Below are 20,333 nucleotides of genomic sequence, written 5' to 3'. Positions count from 1 at the left end.
CGACTCTGCATATCGAGCTCTCGATCAGGTTAGCTAAAGTTATGGAGAAGTTGACTTTTCATTGCCAAAAGTCGACTTTTCGGTGCCAGAAGTCAACTTTCCATTGCCAGAAGTTGACTTCCCTCTAGCAAGAGTTAACTTTCTAATGCTATTAAAATCAAGTTGCTTCTTAAGTGTTTCCCTCTTAATTCCACTTCTTGGGTAAATGTTTTTGGGGGATAAATGTGCATGCATGGGTATGAAAGAGAGCTATTGTTAAGCCATGTGGAGGCTTATGGTTGGAAAGCATTTCATATGCATGTTTTCGCATATTATATTATGTATGTTACTTGTGTGTCAATGATTTGGGTTGAGCTAATGAGCCTCAAGGTTCATATGTTGTATGTGCATAATCCTTGAGTTGAGCTAATGAGCCTCAAAGATCTCGTGGCGTATGATATGGTAAGACCTTAGGTTGAGCTAATGGGCCCCAAGGATCATATGCTATTGGGTTGAGCTAAAGGGCCCCAAGAGTCGCTTGATATGTATATATGTATGAGTTTATGTGGTTTCGAAGATTTGCAAACCTTATACATTGATCATAAGAGGATGGTGCATGGCATGGGTGCATTTCATGTGGCTAGTGGTTGGGTATTCCGTGTGTTTATCTATTGTTATAGTCCTTATTATTATCCTCTTTCGTTTCATATTATGCTTGCTAGGCCTTGTGGCTCATTCTTGTTTTACACCATTCCAGGTAAAGGCAAGGCTAAGATGGAGGGTGATTCTAGTGGGCTATGATTCCTTTGGGTTAGATGTGTGCAGAGCTCTCCTAAACCAAAAGATCTTGGGATGTCAGTTTGTTTGCACCATGCTAATAGCTGTGTTTTTGTCATTAGGGCTCGGTGTATATCTTTTGAAAATGCCTAATGAAATGTAAGGAATGATGCTTATTATGTCTGGAATGAAAAAATGACTGTAGTCTTTGTTTTCTTGTGTAATGGAATGAATATTCCTAGTTAAGATTTATTTTTTATCCACTCTTTTATGGCATATACTCTTAGACTTCTTGGTCATAAGGATTCCAGAAGTGGGGTCGTCATAGTTTCAGGAATAGGTAAAGGCATGTATAACCCTGTATTTTTTGACTATTCCTTAGTATTTTGGCATATGTAGCACCTTTGAACAAATTTGGTTACTTTCCTCTATAATTGTGGCTAATAAAATTGATCACTAACCACAAAAATAGTTTTATCACAACCAAGATAACCATCTAAACTCCTCCATATAAGTCTCAAATCAACTTTTCCCTTAGAGAGGAATAAGGTATAAAAAGTTGATTTCCTTTTGTCAAGTACCCCTCAGGGATGTGAAAATCATCAATAGGTTATTGTTATTGCACTTTCCCCAAGCTTGTTATGCATTCCAAGCTTGTGCTTCAATTTAAAAAGCAATCTCTACAAAAACGGAGACCACCTGGCATGCATATCACGACTGATTCTTTTCTAGCTATTTAAGTACTTCAAAGCTTCATGATCCGAGTACAGAACAAATTCTCACCCATCCAGATAATGCTCCCACATTTTCAAAGCTCAGACAATAGAATAGAATTCTTTGTCATATGTGCTCCACTTTTGCCTTGCTTCACTTAAATTCTCACCGAAGTATGTTATGAACCTCTTTTCTTGGGGACATAATTGCCCATATCCCTACTCCACTAGCAACACATTCCACTTCAAACAGCTTTGTCAAAATATGGAAGCACTAACATTGCTAGAGCAGTACATAACTTTTCTTTTAACACAACAAAACTAGTGTTGGTTTCCTCTCCATAGTGGAACTTCCCTTTGTTCGAACACTCGGTTATAGGTGCTATGATGCTACTAAAATTGCATATAAATCACCACTAGAAAGTTTCCAACCTATGGAAATTTCACACCTCAGTGACAATCTTCGAGGTAGGCCACTCTCTGATTGCTTAGATCGTTTCCTCATCTACATGTATCCCTTTAACATTGATAATAAAACCCAAGAAAAGAATCTTGTGTATCATGAAACTGCATTTGTTCAGGTTCACATATAGCTTATTTTCCTACAATACTATTAGTACTTCTCTTAAGTGCAAGAGATGTTTCTCCTCTGATCGATTTTAAATTTGGATATCATTAAAATACATAACTACAAATTTTTCAATAAAAATTTTTTATTACTTGATTCATCTATTTCATGAATGTGCTTGGGGTGTTAATCAACTCGAATGGCGTCACCAACCACTCAGATAACCCCTCGTTAGTCTTGAAGGCCATTTTTCGCTCATCTTCTGGTTTAATTTGAATTTGATGGTATCCACTCATCAGGTCTAATTTTGATAACCACATAGCACCCTGTAATCTGTCGAACATGTCATCTAGTCTTGGAATTGGGAACTTGTACCCAACTGCTAACTTGTTAATTACTTGGAATTGGGAACTTGTACCCAACTTCTAACTTGTTAATTACTTAGGTATCTATACACATCCTCCAACTACCATCTTTCTTTAAAGTCAACAATGCCAGAATTGCACAAGGACTCATGCTCTCTTAAATCTGAACCTTTCTCAATAGCTCTTCCATTTCTCACTTCAAAATTTTACTCTCTTTTGGACTCATTAAGTAGTGGGATAGATTTAGCAAACTAACGCTAGGAATCATATCAATGTGATGTTGAATATTTTGCATTGATGGTACTTCATCAGGTAGGTCATCTGACATTATTTCTCTAAACTCCTTCAATAATATTTTTGTCGATTCGGAATACTTCAGTTGTTCGTACCCTTGTTCCATTCAACAAAACCTGGTTTGTAATTGTTATATGCATTACCTTGCACCCTTTGATTTCTTCCTCCATCTCTTGCTGAAAATAGGCAATGGTAAGGAAGGTTCACCTCTCCACTTTAGAAGTTTTAGGATGAAGTGGTAGCAAAGTGTATTTTACTCCTTTCTTCTTAAGTCTATACACATTATTCCTCCCAAAATGCTAAGCTTCTGCATCATACTGCCAAGGTCTACCTAACAACATATGACAAGCATCCATATCCACAATATCACAATAAACGTCATCACAATATTTGCCTACGAAAAAGGGTACCTTACAATGTTCTATCACTTGAACCCTCTATGTGGATTTAATCCACTCAATAGTATAATGAGCAGGATGTTTCTCAATTGATAGTTGCAAGCTTTCCGCCATTTGTCTCCTTATATTATTCTCCTAGCTGTCATTATCAATGATAACACCAAATACCTGATCTTTGATTGCATACCTAGTTCGAAACAATTGATGATGCTAGCTAAGATCTTCCATTTTAGGTGCTAGCATGGTTTGTCGAACCACATAGCTCAAAGTAGTATCATCATGGTCATCTTTGTACTCAATATCCTCTCTATCGGGGCTGCATATCTTGGCATCATCTTCACTTTCACCATGTTCAACCATGTGGACAAACTTCCTTTGAGGACATTAATTCGATCAAAGTCCTAGTTGGTTACACCTAAAACACTTTCTTGATGTAGATCTGGCATAGGGGTTAAACCCTTTTTGTGCCTCATTCGCTTCTGTAACCTTATTCTTACTGGAAGCTTCATCCTCCATATATCGGTTAGCATGAACTTGATTTCCTTAGAGTTATGTTGTATTGTCTTTGCCAACTATTTCTTTGTACTAATCAATATACATCTTGCGTGAATAATCAGTCTTCTCTGTTTCCTATAGGATTAACTCTTCTTTCAATACCATATTCTTGGCCTCATCTAGAGTTTACAGCACCTATACACCTATACGGTCCTTGATGGTTGCTTTCAAACCTTTGAGGTTCCTAGCCGCATACTATCCCTCACTTTCTCTTACTATTGTATTGATCAATATACATCTTACATGAATAATCAGTTTACTCTTTTTCCTATAGCATTAACTATGCTTTTAATGCCATATTCTTGGCCTCAGCTAGAGTTCGTAACACCCGTACCCCTATACGGTCTTTGATGGTTGCTTTTGAACCTTCAAGGTTCCTAGCCACCTACTATCCCTCACTTTCTCTTAAGTCATTATGCTCTAAGAACCTCATAAATTTAGTGGTATATTCATGAATAGTCTATAGTCCTTGTTACATCTTTGATATTGTTGCAACAAAATCTAATCATAATCAAGAGGAAGAAAATCTCTTTCAATAATTGCTTCATTCGGAATTAGGTTCGAATTGGAGGTCTGCCTTGTCTTTCCCTTTAGTTCTGCTCTCTATTCCACCAAGTGGAAGCACCCATTTTTAATCATCATGCCACTAGTTTTACTCTCCTATCTTTAGGTATTTCCATATATTCAAAGAACCTATCAATTTCAACAATCCAGTATAAGACATCTTTGATATTTAGGTTACCATTGAAGTATGAAATGTCTACCTTCAACTTGAACTCATCTCTGTCCTTGTAAGTGTTTTTCTAGTGAACTCAATTGTATTGATTATTCTTCTGTATAATCATCATAGACAGGCTACCTTCATTGATTTGCAAAACTAAGTTTGCTAAAACTACCATCGCTCGCATGAGCAACCTCATCTCCTCTAGGTAGCGCTTGGTTTTCTTAATCTCTATTGGCACTTAAGGATAAGGCGTTTAAACGATCTACCATATCTTCAAAACACCTCTCTAGGCACTGGAATCAAAGATCTTTCATATTCTCCATGGCCTTCAATTTTGCCTCAAGAATTGAGGCCTCAATTCCTAGATTACCACTAAAGGAATTGCCGTTGCCAATGTTGCCATCATTGGCCATTAAACTGGGCGAGCTTGCTTGCTCTGATACCAACTAACTCAGTGTAGGAAGCGATTTAACTAGTTTCTCATTGAAACTGAGGACGAAACCAAATTTAGAAGAAGAAATCTAATATTATTAAGAAGTTACTCTCAAAACATAGAATAAAAATATTTATAGGCAAAACCTAAACCTTAATTAACCATGAAAAGGAAATCCTAATTAAATATGGAAAGGGAAATCCTAATTAAATTAGGAAAAACAAAAACAAAAAGTCAAATCCTAATTGAAGTAGGAAACATAGGAAACCCTAAAACTAAAAGAGCTTATCGGGCTTCTTTTGGACTTTTTCAGGTTGGCTTTTGCTTGTCTATTTGGTCCAAATAGACACTTGCAATATATTCCACATCAAGATCAAACCTTCACTTTCAAGAAATTGTTAATAGCAAGATCTTTCTTATATGGAAGAATAATTAATTTTTAAAAATAATATTCTTTTAAAATTATTAAAATAGCATCCATAACAAATTAATTATGAAAGTAATATCCTTTTAGCCACCTTAGATATTACATGTGAAATTTGTCTGGTGTAGTATAATAATATAGAATCATTAATTTAACTAGCAACTTGTTTAACACTTAGAAACTTCAAAGTGTTAACAATTCAGGAGGCTTAAATAGCCATTTGTTTAATCTACTACCCTAATAAAGAACCAAATAAGAAGATTTATAGAAGTAAGTAAACTTAATTAATGTAGAGTGTTGAAAAAACTTATAAACAAAGAAGATTCAAATGCACTATTGTAAATCTATCAAGTCGTTTATGATTTTTATTTTCTTAAGATAATAAGTATTATAATGGAAAAATGAAATATGAAATATACTTGAAAAAACATACAAGGATATTGATAGAGTTAGTAAAATAAACCTTCAAACTCATAGGCTCTTTAAAAGCATATAAGTGACATTTTAACAAAAATTAGAAAACATAATTCTAAAAAGACTTTTCCAAGATATGGAAATATTAAAAGGGCATGTTGGCGGAATTTGTTATTGTTGTTGCTGAGATACAATAATAAATTTATTTGACTGAAAATGTCATCATTAAGCCGCCTGAGCATGCAAGAAAGAAAATAGTGAGAGGAAGCGGGGAGGTCCTCATGCAAACAATCCAATGCTTAATTCAGACACTGAAAATGATAAAAGGCATATTGAAATCGATATTAGAGACATCTCTTTTCTAGAATGAGTGTCTGCCTATTTATAGAGGGGTTTAGAGTAATCCGAAGTAGTCTAGGATTAGCATTCTTATAGATAACATCTATCTTGATTTTTCCTAACTTTGCTAGGATTGAGATTCTTATAGATAATGCCTATCTTGACTTTTCCTAACCCTGTTAGGATTAGGATTCTTACAGATAACATTTATTTTGACTTTTCCTAACTTTACTAGGATTATGATTCTTTTGGATAACGTCTATATCTTGTAGATAATGTTTATCTTTTTGGAGAAATTTTCAGATGTTTGAGTTATCTAGTTTGCGCATTGCATAGGACCCTCCCTGCATACGTGAAAATTTACACTTTTTGCCCAAAAAGTTATTTTGGGCTTTTGAGCTTTTTGGTCTTTTAATGGATTTTTGCCTATGACACAACAATTGCACCCGTACTTTTTCATTCGAGTTTCTCAAAAGAAAAAGTAAATTGTGTCATGGATTGCCCTTATGTTTTATGCTAGATCATTCTCACACTTTTTGAGTTTATGATTCTAGATCATTCTCACGCTTTTTGCATTTCTGATTCCAGATCATTCTCACATTTTTTGCGTTTCTAATTATGGATCATTCTCACGCTTTTTGCGTTTTTTATTCCAGATCAGTCTCATGCCTTTTGCATTTCTAATTCTGGATCATTCTCACACTTTTTGCATTTTTGATTCCATATCTTTCTCACACTTTCTAGGTTTTTGATACTAGAGTTTTGGATAATAAGCCTTAGATCGTTCTCGCATATTTCACGCTTCGATACTAGGTTTTAAATAATAAGGCTTTGTAATTTGCAATTTGAACATGTTTTCCTTGGACTTGCCAACCACATAGATTAGGGTTAGAATGGAAAGACAGTGTTAAGTAGTACAATACCTTGGTTTCACAAATGAACTGTTGTATAAAAGTTGATAATCTTGAATAAAACCTTCATGTCATTTTGGAATAATATCGCTGGCTCTCTAGTTTGAGCATAGGGAACAGTTAGGCTTGAACAAAAGTAATGAGGATTTTGAAATCATGATGAGCGTGTTGATTAAGACTGGATTATTCTCATGGATCCCAAAATTTTATCAGAATACTACTAGGAGGGATGTCTACATTAGGACCCTTTTTCATTATGTCTGATACTCATGGCGTGAGATAGTGTAAGAACCATTTTAGTATCCTTAGGCTTTTTGAACGTTCCCATAGACAATACTAATTGTTGTTGCAAAGATACAATAATAAATTTATTTGACTAGAAATGTCATCATCAAGCCATATGAACCTGCTAGAAAGGAAATAGTCAAAGAGTGGAAAGAGATCCTCGTGCAAATAATTCGATGCTTAAGTCAAATACAAAAGATGATGAATGTCATGTCGAAACTAGTATTAAAGACGTCCCTTTTCTCGAATGAGTATCTGTCTATTTATAGAGGGGCATGGAGTAATCTAAAGTAGTCTAATATTAGCATTCTTATAGATAACGTCTATCTTGACTTTTCCTAACCCTACTAGTAGTAGGATTCTTTTGGATAAGAATTCTTTTGGATAACATCTATCTCTTATTGATGATATTTATCTTCCTAGAGAAATTTTTGGATGTCGGAGTTATCTAGTTTGCACATTGCGTGAGACTCCCTATTGTGCGGAGAAATTTACACCTTTTAGCCCAAAAAGTTATTTTGGGCATTTGGATTTTTTGGTCTTTTAATGGGTTTTTTCCATGACAATAATTATTAAATTAGAACTGCATTTTTTCCTTTTTTACCAAACTAACATTAGAATGGGAATTTTAACCGAAATAATATTGGATGTTATCCAAGCCTCAATCAAGCTAGACTAGCTAGTTCAACTGGTTGATCTAGCCATGGGGAGACTTTCTAGTTTAATTGGTAGGTTTTTGGCATTTTCCCACCTCCAAATAAAGCAAGATACTTTTGTTTAGTAGCATAGAACCTGTTAGTTTGCCCGAGTCTTATGTTGCACCCCGAATAATTGATATATTTCTCTATGTTCCATTGCCCTACCAATTCTATTGACAATTCTAGTCAAAGAAAGACTCGCTAGTCTAACTAGCAATTTTCCCTTGGTTAGGCTCAACTAGCAATCAATACTAGTTTGGTAAAACACTTCAATTTGATACTAATGTCGTAAACTAAAAAAATAATGCAAATTTAATTAAAAGAACTCATTTTTGTTTCAATTTCAATTTATGTCGCTAAGTCATGAATTGATATCATAGAACACTCTCAAGAGTTTTTATAATTATGTTACTAATATACTGTATTTAAATATTATAATTATTATTGTGTTTTATTGACAATATATAAAATATTATAATAATCCTTAATTATTTTTAATATACTATATTACTAATTTAATCATATTAATAATATACTATTATATTAGTATAATACATTAATATATTACATTCAAAATTGAGACAAAAAAATCACAAAAAAATTATAAAAGTCTTTTTGGGTTAACTAAGAGATACCAACCAAAATCTAGTGGGAAGCAACTAAGACACACAAGACTTAAACTCTTATTATTGTGTGTTCTTCAACTCATAAGACTTGAACTCTTACTCACAACTAATACCATTTATCACTATAGATTACAACCCTAGTGGTAGAGTCAAACAAAATTGTGTTCTTTTTTTTTTTTTTTTTAGCTTATTATTGTGTGGTTTTGCTTAGAACAATTTTTAGTGACAACAAAAATCAAACAATTTTAAATCCATTTTCTAATTTAAGTCGTAGGCAGGTTAAATGTGATTAGTTCCACTTCAAGACAAATCCAGAGAATGCATTCAATTTCAAACTTCCAAATGTTTGTCCAATATGATTTTGGATTTTTTATTCTTCTCGTAATCTTTCGATCTCTCTTTTTTATTATCTATATTTTCTATACGATGCAATGAATTTCATTTATTTGAATGGATATATACCCAATTCAAAAACAAAACAAATTAAAAGAAAAGGAAATTTAATAATCATATATATATATATACATACATACATATATATACTTCATAATCATGTATAGATCTTAAACTTTAGTAAAGACTACAAATTGCATACCGCTTATAATAATTATAAGTAAACTAAAACTATTCAACTAAATATGGTTGTGCATGTGTTAGAAGAGAGACATATAGAATGCATACCGCCATTTGAGTGCCAAGCTGGCTTGATGATGAAGAATTGAAGGATGATTATCTTCTTAATTCTTAATGTCTAGACACAAAACAGTACCAAGATCAAGTTGTCACTATCTTAGAAGAAAATGCTTGAAGAAAATTGACAAAACTTTGAATTAAAAAGACAAATTGAATGTGCTATGCACAGGCAAAAAATAGTCATTTTTTCTTTGAAAATGAGTAAGAATAAATAATCAAACAAGACGCATAATATAAATTTACAGAGTTCAAATTGAGGATAAACGAAAACATATAAGAACAATAGAATCTATCCTTAATAATTGCATAAGTGTGTGCACGTGTTCATATACATAGAGATATATGTATAAGATACAAAAGTCTTAAACTCTATGCATTTGTATAAATGAAGAAGCTTAGGGCTTGCTTGTTAAGAACTTGACAGAATAAATGAAGTCTTACATTCAAAATTCTTCGTTGAAGATGATAACAAGATGTTGTCAGATCATTAAAGAAGGAAAAGAAACACAAAGAGAGGGGGGCAGTAAGAAGGAAAAAGAAATTCAAATGGAGAAAATGAGATATAAGATAGAGTGAAATAAGAGGAAGGTGCAACTCAAGTAGGGAACAAATTGAGGGGTGAGGTCAATTTACAAAGTTCAAATTGAGGATAAAGGAATACAAATAAGAACAATAGAGTTTATCATCAATAATTATAGGAGTGTGTGCATGTGTTCATTTACATAGAGATATATGTATAAGATACAAAACTCCTAAACTCTATGCATTTTTGTAAATGAAAAAGCTTAGGGTTTGGTTGTTAAGAACTTGCTAGAATAAATGAAGACTTACCCTCCAAATTCTTCGTTGAAGATGATACCAAGATGTTGTCAAATCATTGAAGAAGGAAAAGAAACACAAAAAGAGGGAAGACAGTAAAAAGGAAAAAGAAATTCAAATGGAGAAGATGAGATATTGAGTGTTTAGGTTAAAATAGGAGGAATGTGCAACTCAAATAGGGAACAAATCAAAGATAGAAATCTAGAGATAGAGAGAGAAAGAGGGGTGAGGTCAATTTACGGAGTTCAAATTAAGGAAAAAGGAATACACATATGAACAATAGAGTCCATCATTAATAATTGTAGAAGTGCTTGCACTATTCATGTACATATATATATATATAAGATACAAAACTCTTAAACTCTTTGCATTTGTGTAAATGAAGAAAATTAGGGCTTGCTTGTTAACATGTTGCCAGAATAAATGAAGACATACCCTTCAAATTCTTCGTTGATGATGATACCAAGATGTTGTCAAATCGTCGAAGGAGGAAAAGAAACACAAAGAGAGGGGGGCAGTAAGAAGGAAAAAGAAATTCAAATGGAGAAGATAAGATATTGAGTGTTTTAGATAGGGTGAAATAGGAGCAAGGTGTAACTCAAATAGGGAACAAATCAAAGACAGAAATCTAGAGATAGAGAGAGAAAGAGGGGTGAGGTCTTACAAAATTCAAATTAAGGATAATTGAATACAAATAAGAGCAATAGAGTCTATCCTCAATAATTGCAAAAGTACGTGCACATGTTCATGTACATAGAGATATATGTATAAGATACAAAACTCTTAGACTCTACGCATTTGTGTAAATGAAAAAGCTTAGGGCTTGCCTATTAAGAAGTTTCTAGAAAAAATAAAGACTTACCCTCCAAATTCTTCGTCGAAAATGATACCAAGATGTTGTCAAATCATCAAAGGAGGAAAAGAAACACAAATAGAGGGGGCAGTAAGAAGTAAAAAGAAATTCGGATGGAGAAGATGGGATATAGAGAGTTCTAGATAGGGAGAAATAGGAGGAAGATGCAACTCAAATAGGGAACAAATCAAAGATAGAAATCTAGAGAAAGAGAGAGAGAAATAGGGGTGAGGTAATTTTATAAAGTTCAAATTAAGGACAACAGAATACATATAAGAATAATAGAGTTTATCCTCAATAATTGCATAAATGTGTGCGCGTGTTCATGTACATAGAGATATATGTATAAGATATAAAATTGTTTCACTCTATGCATTTGGGTAAATGAAGAAGCTTAGGGCTTGCTCGTTAAGTGCTTGCAAGAATAAATAAAGACTTACCCTCTAAATTCTTCATTGAAGATGATACCAAGATGTTGTCAAATCATCGATGGAGGAAAGGAAACACAAAGAGAGGGGGGCAGTAAGAAGGAAAAAGAAATTCAATTGAAGAAGATGAGACACAAAGAGTTCTAGATAAGGTGAAATAAAAGAAAGGTGTAACTTAAATAGGGAACAAATCAAACACATAAATCTTGAGGTAGAGAGAGAAAAATAGGTGAGGTCAATTTACAAAGTTCAAATTGAGGATAACGGAATACATATAAGAACAATAGAGTCTATCCTCAATAATTGCAAAAATACATGCACATGTTCATGTACATAGAGATATATGTATAAGATACAAAACTTTTAGACTCTATGCATTTGTGTAAATGAATAAGCTTAGGGATTTCCTGTTAAGAAGTTTCCAGAAAAATGAAGACTTACCCTCAAAATTCTTCATTGAAGATGATACCAAGATGTTGTCAAATCATCAAAGGAGGAAAAGAAACACAAAGAGAAGGGGGCAGTTAGAAGTAAAAAGAAATTCAGATGGAGAAGATGGGATATAGAGAGTTCTAGATAGGGAGAAATAGGAGTAAGGTGCAACTCAAATAGGGAACAAATCAAAGATAGAGAGAAAGAGGGGTGAGGTCATTTTACAAAGTTCAAATTAAGGACAACGAAATGCAGATAAGAATAATAGAGTTTATCCTCAATAATTGCATAAATGTGTGCGCATGTTCATGTACATAGAGATATATGTATAAGATACAAAACTGTTACACTCTATGCATTTGGGTAAATGAAGAAGCTTAGGGCTTGCTTGTTTAGAGCCTTCAAGAATAAACGAAGACTTACCCTCCAAATTCTTCATTGAAGATGATACCAAGATGTTGTCAAGTTATCAATGGAGGAAATGAAACACAAAGAGAGGAGGGCAGTAAGAAGGAAAAAGAAATTCAAATGGAGAAGATAAGATATAAAGAGTTCTAGATAGGGTGAAATAAGAAAAGGTGCAACTTAAATAGGGAACAAATCAAAGACATAAATCTAGAGGTAGAGAGAGAAAAAAGGGTGAGGTTAATTTAAAAAGTTCAAATTAAGGATAACAAAATACAAATAAGAACAATAGAGTCTATCCTCAATAATTGCAAAAGTGTGTGCACATGTTCATGTACATAGAGATATATGTATAAGATACAAAACTCTTAGACTCTATGGATTTGTGTAAATGAATAAGCTTAGGGCTTTCCTGTTAAGAAGTTTCCAGAAAAAATGAAGAGTTACCCTCCAAATTCATCGTTGAAGATGATACCAAGATATTGTCAAATCATCGAAGGAGGAAAAGAAACACAAAGAGAGGGGGGACACTAAAAAGGAAAAAGAAATTCAAATGGAAAAGATGATATATGGAGAGTTCTAGATAGGGTGAAATAAGAGGAAGATGTAACTCAAATAGGGAATAAATCAAATATAGAAATCTAGAGATTGAGAGAAAGTGGGGTGAGGTCAATTTACAAAGTTCAAATTAAGGATGAAGGAATATAGATAAGAATAATAGTTTATCCTCAATAACTGCAGAAGTGTGAGCATGTGTTCTTGTACATAAAGATCAATGTATAAGATACAAAACTTTTACATTCTATGCATTTGTGTAAATGAAGAAGCTTAGGGCTTGCTTGTTAAGAACTTGCCAGAATAAATGAAGACTTACCCTCTAAATTCTTCGTTGAAGATGATACCAAGATATTGTCAAATCATTGAATGAGGAAAAGAAACTCAAAGAGAGGGGGCACAGTAAGAAGGAAAAAGAAATTCAAATGGAGAAGATGAGATATTGAGTGTTTTAGACAGGGTGAAATAAGAGGAAGGTGCAACTCAAATAGAGAACAAATCAAAGGTAGAAATCTAGAGATAGAGAGAGAAAGAAGGGTGAGGTCAATTTATAGAGTTCAAATTGATAGGATAAAGGAATACATATAAGAACAATAGAGTCCATCCTTAATAATTGTAGAAGTGCATGTGTTGTTCATGTATATAAAGATATATGTGTAAGATACAAAACTCTTAAACTCTTTGCATTTGTGTAAATGAAGAAGATTAGGGATTTCTTTTTAAGAACTTGCCAGAATAAATGAAGCTGCAAATTCTTCGTTGAAAATGATACCAAGATGTTGACAAATCATTGAAGGAGGAAAAGAAACACAAAGAGAGTGGGGCAGTAAGAAGGAAATGGTAATTCAAATGGAGAAGATAAGATATAGAGAGTTTTAGATAGGGTGAAATAGGAGGAAGATGCAACTCAAATAAGGAACAAATCAAATATATAAATCTAGAGATAGAGAGAGAAAGAAGGGTGAGGTCAATTTACAAAGTTCAAATTGAGAATAAAGGAATACAAATAAGAACAATAGAGTCCAACCTCAATAATTGCAGAAGTGCATGTACGTGTTCATGTACATATATAGAGATATATGTATAAGATACAAAACTCTTAAACACTATGCATTTGAGTAAATGAATAAGCTTAGGGCTTGCTTGTTAAGAACTTGCTAGAATCGATGAAGACTTACTCGCCCAATTTTTTGTTGAAAATGATAACAAGATATTGTCAAATCATCAAAGGAGGAAAAGAAACACAGAGAGTGGGGGGAGCAGTAAGAATGAAAAAAAAAAATCAATTGGAGAAGATGAGATATAGAGTTTTAGATAGGGTGAAATAGGAGGAAGGTGCAACTCAAATTGAGAACAAATCAAAAATAGAAATCTAGAGATATAGAGAGAAAGAGGGTGAGGTGGAGATTGCATCGTTGTTAAAGGCAATGCAACCAATTGTAATTTGACACTAAAGATACGCTAGCCAAGTGTTGTTTTTGGTTGATTCCACATCATTAGCCTCACTTTTAGAAAAAATGGTAAGTATGTTGTAATATTGTAATTGAAAGATCACCCAAGAAGGAGGTGAATTGGGTGTTTTGAATATTTTCTAAATGATTAAAATATTATGCATAAAGGCTAGATAAAATTGATACTTTTTTTTTTTTACCAACTCGTGTACGGTCTCAACCGCTAGGCTATGCCCGTAGGGGCGATAAAATTGATACTTTTTATAACATAGATAGGTTGCTTCAGATTGATACAAATATATATCTGTACCATAGAAATTTGTTCATAAAGGTAATTTTTAGATACTTCAAACAAATGATATATAAATATACACAAATAAAGATGAATATATTTAAAAAAGTATTTTGGGAAACCTTTAAACATCACGACAAGATCAATTTGGGTTTTTAGAATACGAAACTCATGAGTTTAAATATATGCATAAAGAAATATATGTGGAATTAGAAAGATTTGAAAAGCTTTTAGTTTTACAGTGGAAGTGTATGTTTGGAAGACATTTGTGCAAACAATGAAAACTGATATAGAAATGCTTAATGTTGAATTAGATAACATACAAATACATTATATAGAATAAGAGGAATGTTTTATGAAAAACCAAAGGTAAACTTGTTTCAATCATAGCGAGTTTTTATAATGATGAAGTATAGCATTTGAAAATAGGAATAAGTATGCAAAAGAAGATGTGGCAAAAGTGTACTGAATGCCCTTTCAAATGCAACCTTCTAGCGAGCAAATAGAGTAACTTAGAAAATGGATAAAGCCAATTAGAAAAAGTTGGGTCACCAAGAAAAAGAAAAGAATGCGCACAAATTAAAGGATTTCATAAACAATACCTTTTTGCTAACAACCATGGTAAACTATAGTTAGACCAAGCTTGATAAATGCCTCCACTTGCCTCATAAGTAGTCATCTAATGAGACACAAGTAGTCCTCTAATGGGACACTTGTCTCAATGTTGCTCACAGAAAAAGACTCTATTTCTCTACATTGTGTACTTTAAGGCTAAGATAATCATAAAAAAGAGTTGTTGGTTGATTAATTGCATTTCTTAGAAAGAAAAAAATCGAAAAATGGGGGAGGGAGAGGAGAATGAGAGAGCAACAACCCTGGTTGTGGGGTTTCAATGATCAAACAATTTCACATAAATTAGAATTGAAAATTTATCTATACTCAACAGAATCAATTGTAGATCAAATTAAATTAGGAATTCAAGCTCAATTACGTTCATTCATTTATGTATGCCTATCTAACTATCCATCTATGTGTTTGGATCAAATTTTCATTTTTGCTAGTAGTTGAAGAGCTTAGTAGATTAAGCAAAAATGAAGGCCATAAGAGAGAAAATGAGAGGGTAGTTGTTGTACGAATGAAGGCAAAAACAAAGATGGAGAGGTTGTTATTGTCATGTTTTTCTATAACGTTATAGAGAAAATGAGTTTCCAAATGTTGTTTGGATGGAAAAGGGGAAAAAAATAAAAAAACATTAAGGATAACATTATACATGCCAATGAAGTCTTGGTTAAATGGCAATTCAATGGCCTTTGGTCCCTTTAGCCCAAAGTTCAGTTCTTATGCTTTCATGATTTGTACTTTAATGCTTTACCCTACAATGCATTGAACTCTTGGAAAATAATGAATGAGATTATATGTCTATGATAGTATATGTTGAGAAATTTGATGTGTTTATTTAATGAGAAAATTAGTGAATTTGGTTAAAGGATTATGACAAATAATTGATAATGATATGAAAAATAATGGAGAAAGTAAAGTTTTTAATCGAGTAATTTACTCAAGGCATGATCCTTGTTAATCAAGTAGTTCAATAATCAGAAAAGGCTTAGGCATATAATTGAGAGTAAGAATCTTGTAATTGAGTAATGCTCTGTAATTTCTAAAAGTAATTGATTACAAATGAAGGCTTAATTGAGTAAAGATGAAGTATACTCGACTAAATAAGTGTTTTTATTTGAGTATGTAATGCAACTCTCTCTTGAGTTAAAAGTTATCGAGTAATAGAGTTTGTAATTGAATAATGATTAATTTATGCTCGAGTAAATTATTTTCGTAATTGAGTATATATTCTTGAAAATTCTGTTGACTTCTGGAATGTTTCTAAAATCGAGTACTTGATTTTGTAATCGAGTGATGTTCACTTTGTACTCGAGTAGACTATTTGTGTAATTGAGTAAACATATGTCAAAAATAAGCTAAGTCCCTAGACCTTATGATTAATTGAGTATAAGACTTTGTATTCGAGTAAAGATCTTTTTGTAATCGAATAGATAGTATTTTATAATCAAGTATATAAAGAATTTTTCTATAACTTAAATTTAATCGAGTAAAAGTATCTTTGTACTTGAGTAAGTAGGAAAAGTATCGATTACAAAACCTATATAGTTGAGTAAACATCAAACTTAGTCGAGTAAACCCTAGTTTGTACTCAAGTAACACTTAGCAAATCTTAAAAAATATAGTCGTTACAGCTCATTAAATTCAATATATCTTTACTTTTTAGTGCATTAAATATTTTTCAGACAACATGAGGATATTTTATGAATTTCTAACTAATTGTTTGAGATTTGTAGAGACAAAAAGTGACAGTTGTGACAAACAAACAAACATTCCATTTGTTTAAGAATAGGTCAGCAGCTGCATTCAATATCAGAAGAGTATAAAAGGGAGATGAAGCCTGATGAAAAAGTGACACAACCAACCAAGCTCCAAACTTCCTACTCTCAAGAACTCACAAGCTTACACGACCATTCTACTTAAGTCATTCAAAGAGATTGTGCCTAATTCATTCTTTTTATCCCTTTGTATTGTCAAGAAAAGTCTTTGTTATCTGTAATATCTTGCTTTTCTCTTAAAATATTTGCTTCACATTTCTTTGTGAAATTTGTAAAGGTTAAGTCTTACCTTGTAAAAGGCATTAGTTGTGATTGAGGCAAAGTTAAAACTCATTGTGTAAATGTTAGTTGCTGAGCCTATTCAAAAGCTACCCAAATAAGATTGATTTGACTAAATCCTTGATGAAGAGTCAAGGTAGTAGACTAGGTATTAAATTGAATCAATATGAATCTTGTGTCTGCATTTTTCAGTTTCTTTTGATTTAAGTTCTTATTTTTTAAGGGAGAAAAAACTTAATTCACCCCCCCCTCTAAAGTTAACATACTCTACAGTATATAAGCAAATACTAGACCCTATCAATAAAGTGTTTTCTAGAAATGCCCTCTATGTATCATGTTTAGAAAACAAAAATTAACAATGTTAATAAGATTTGAACTCATAACCTCAAAATAATAATTGGTTTTTCAAACAATTTACTACTACACCAAGTCTTATTTGGTTTAAAACTTTGTCTAAATGAATCTAAAAGTAAGATGTTACAATCAAATGCCAACCAATGAACTTTCATTTAAAAATTCCAATTTTTTTAAAGCAAACCTGGTTTTGCCTAAAAAATTTAAAAAGTCAATTGTTAAAGTTAAATGTCACCCAATGAACTTTCATTTAATTTTTTTATTTTTTATTTTTTTGCACCATCATAGCGTGGACCACCATTCTAATTAACTAATTAATGAAGTTAACTAATTTTTCAATTCACTTTAATAATAGAAGGAAACTAATTTATGGTTACCTCCCCCACCAAGTTTTATTTTTTCTTGTAATTAGAGTCACAAGATTTGAATTCTTGTAAAAGGTTACCTTTATTGTTATTTGACCTTAAAATGGAATTTCACAAACTTCATCTGATATGTGTACAAATACTAAATAATCATTAAGCTCTCATCTCATAAGATAAATGAGAAAACCAATAAACAAGGTAATCCCAATCAAAGGGTTACTCCTTTTCTCTCTTCGAAAGTAAAAGTAATGAGAATATGATTAGAGACCTAAGCCATGGTAATTTTTACCCCATTCTCAATTATCATTTTTCCCTCACTTGAGAATCATTTGAGGAACTTCAAACCATTCTCAATCATCCAACCCCAAGGTTAAAATAAGGGGTTTTCCAATTGTTGTTTATTAAAAGTATGATTTCTTTGTTGTCAACATTCTTTTCATCTTAATCAGCTTGAACTCTTTCCACATCAAGGTCATAGAATCCTAAACTAATATCCTATACTCTAATTTTTATTTTGTTTCTCAATTCTATGAAAATGAATAATTTGTTGGTCCCTTAGGTTCACTCAAGAGGGGAGGAGTGAATTGAGTGGTTAAATAAAACTTTGTTACTTATTCAATTTTTAGATGATGATTCACTGTATATCGAAATATATCTATTTTACGACAAATAATGATGCAGATATGAAAGCAATAAAAAATAAGAAATAGACATTGTGATATATAGTGTTTCCGTGTATCTCAAACACATAATTCACTCTCCCAAGATCTCAACCACTATTAGGTTCCACTAATTCAATCAATGCCAAGGTTTTTCCCTTAGCTTATATTGGGAACTACACACAAATACCTAGATTTTCAGCAGATCTAAGAAACTAACACAAACTATACAATAGTTTAACGATTACAAGGATCGTCCCCACAATGACAGAAATAAATCATAGAAAATATTACAAGACAATAAGAGAATAAACTAATTTTACTCTCAGTTGTTGAAGTAGAAAATAGATCTCTTTTTAGCGCTTTAACTCTCAATTGCCTTAGGCTTAATGTTGATTGGGTAATCAAGCACACAAGCTTTTTGAATCTTGAATGAAAGAATAAGGGCTTTTAGAACTTCTTGTTGATGGCTTTTGAAGTGCTTGAACGTGGTTAGAGAGGCCTCAAACCGAGATTAAGGAGATTTTATACTTCTTAGGGTGATCTTCTTTCCTTTTAAACTTTTCTGCCCATTAGAATCAGATAGTCAACTAATCAGAACATTTAGTTGACTAATTTGAGGTTTAGTCGATTAATGAAAAATCACTTCTCGCCCCAATCGACAGGTAAGTCACACCAAAAGTCACAAAACTTTGGTATCTTTTGTAATTTGACCATTAAACTTCAATTGATTGTAATGTGATCACAAAACTTTCAAATATTTTGTAATGTGATCACATTTAAGACTTTTTGACATGTTCTCACCGGAATTGCTGATTCGTCGATGATGTGGCGCTAATGTGTTGGCGAGAGCATGCTGAAAAGTCTTAAATGTGATCACATTACAAAATATTTGAAAGTTTTGTGATAATTTTACAATCAATTGAAGTTTAGTGATCAAATTACAAAGAAAAATCAAAGTTTTGTGACTTTTGGTGTGAATTACCCCCAATTGACTAATACTGCAAGAGAGAAAACATATATGCAGAGATACTCTCTACTTAGCCGACTAATGCTATATGGATAATTGACTAATGAACTAAAAATACTAAAAATAATTTTTTTTCTATTAATATATTTGCAAAATGATTTGTATAAATAAAACATGCTTTATTTGAATTAGAGCCATAAAAAATATTAGAAAATAAAATTTGGGGTTAATGATTTGTATATAAATCAAAATTGATCTTTTTGTTGATTATCAAAATCTTAAAATAAATATAATAATACAAGTTTGCTCAACATAATTCGGCTATTTTTTTCTCAAAACAAGGGAAGTTCTCATTGTTGTTGATTAAAAGAAGATATGATTTCTTCATTTTGATAATTCTCAACATTTTAATTGGTTTGACCTCTCTACGTGAGGATCTTAAAATATCAAACTCGTATTTGAACCGCTTTCTTTTCTTTTTCTTTTTTTTTTTGTGAAATTGTATATATTCCATTTGATTTTGGGAACCCTAACTTGTATACTTTTTTTTTCATGAAAATTAAAAATATTATCAAAAAAATTTAGAGCACTTTAGTTTATTTCTTTTCAAAATCATACCTCATAGAGAGCCTTAATCTAAATTAGTTGATGCACAAACTTATATACAACATATCCTAACTAATTTATATTCCAAAAACACTGGAACGACTTTCTTAATTGATTTAATGACTTTTAAAATTTTATTCTATTCGATTTATTTTGAATTTGGAAGTATTTCATGGGAAATTCATTCTTTATTGTCAGAAAGAACTTATTAAATATATATAAAAATTTTAGTATTGCGATTTATATTTTAGTATTAGTTTTGTTTTTTACAAT

The sequence above is a fragment of the Diospyros lotus genome, chromosome 12, assembly GCF_014633365.1.
Source record: "Diospyros lotus cultivar Yz01 chromosome 12, ASM1463336v1, whole genome shotgun sequence".
Taxonomy (NCBI): Eukaryota; Viridiplantae; Streptophyta; class Magnoliopsida; order Ericales; family Ebenaceae; genus Diospyros; species Diospyros lotus.
The sequence above is the reverse complement of the archived record's forward strand: the minus strand, read 5'-3'. Positions refer to the sequence as shown.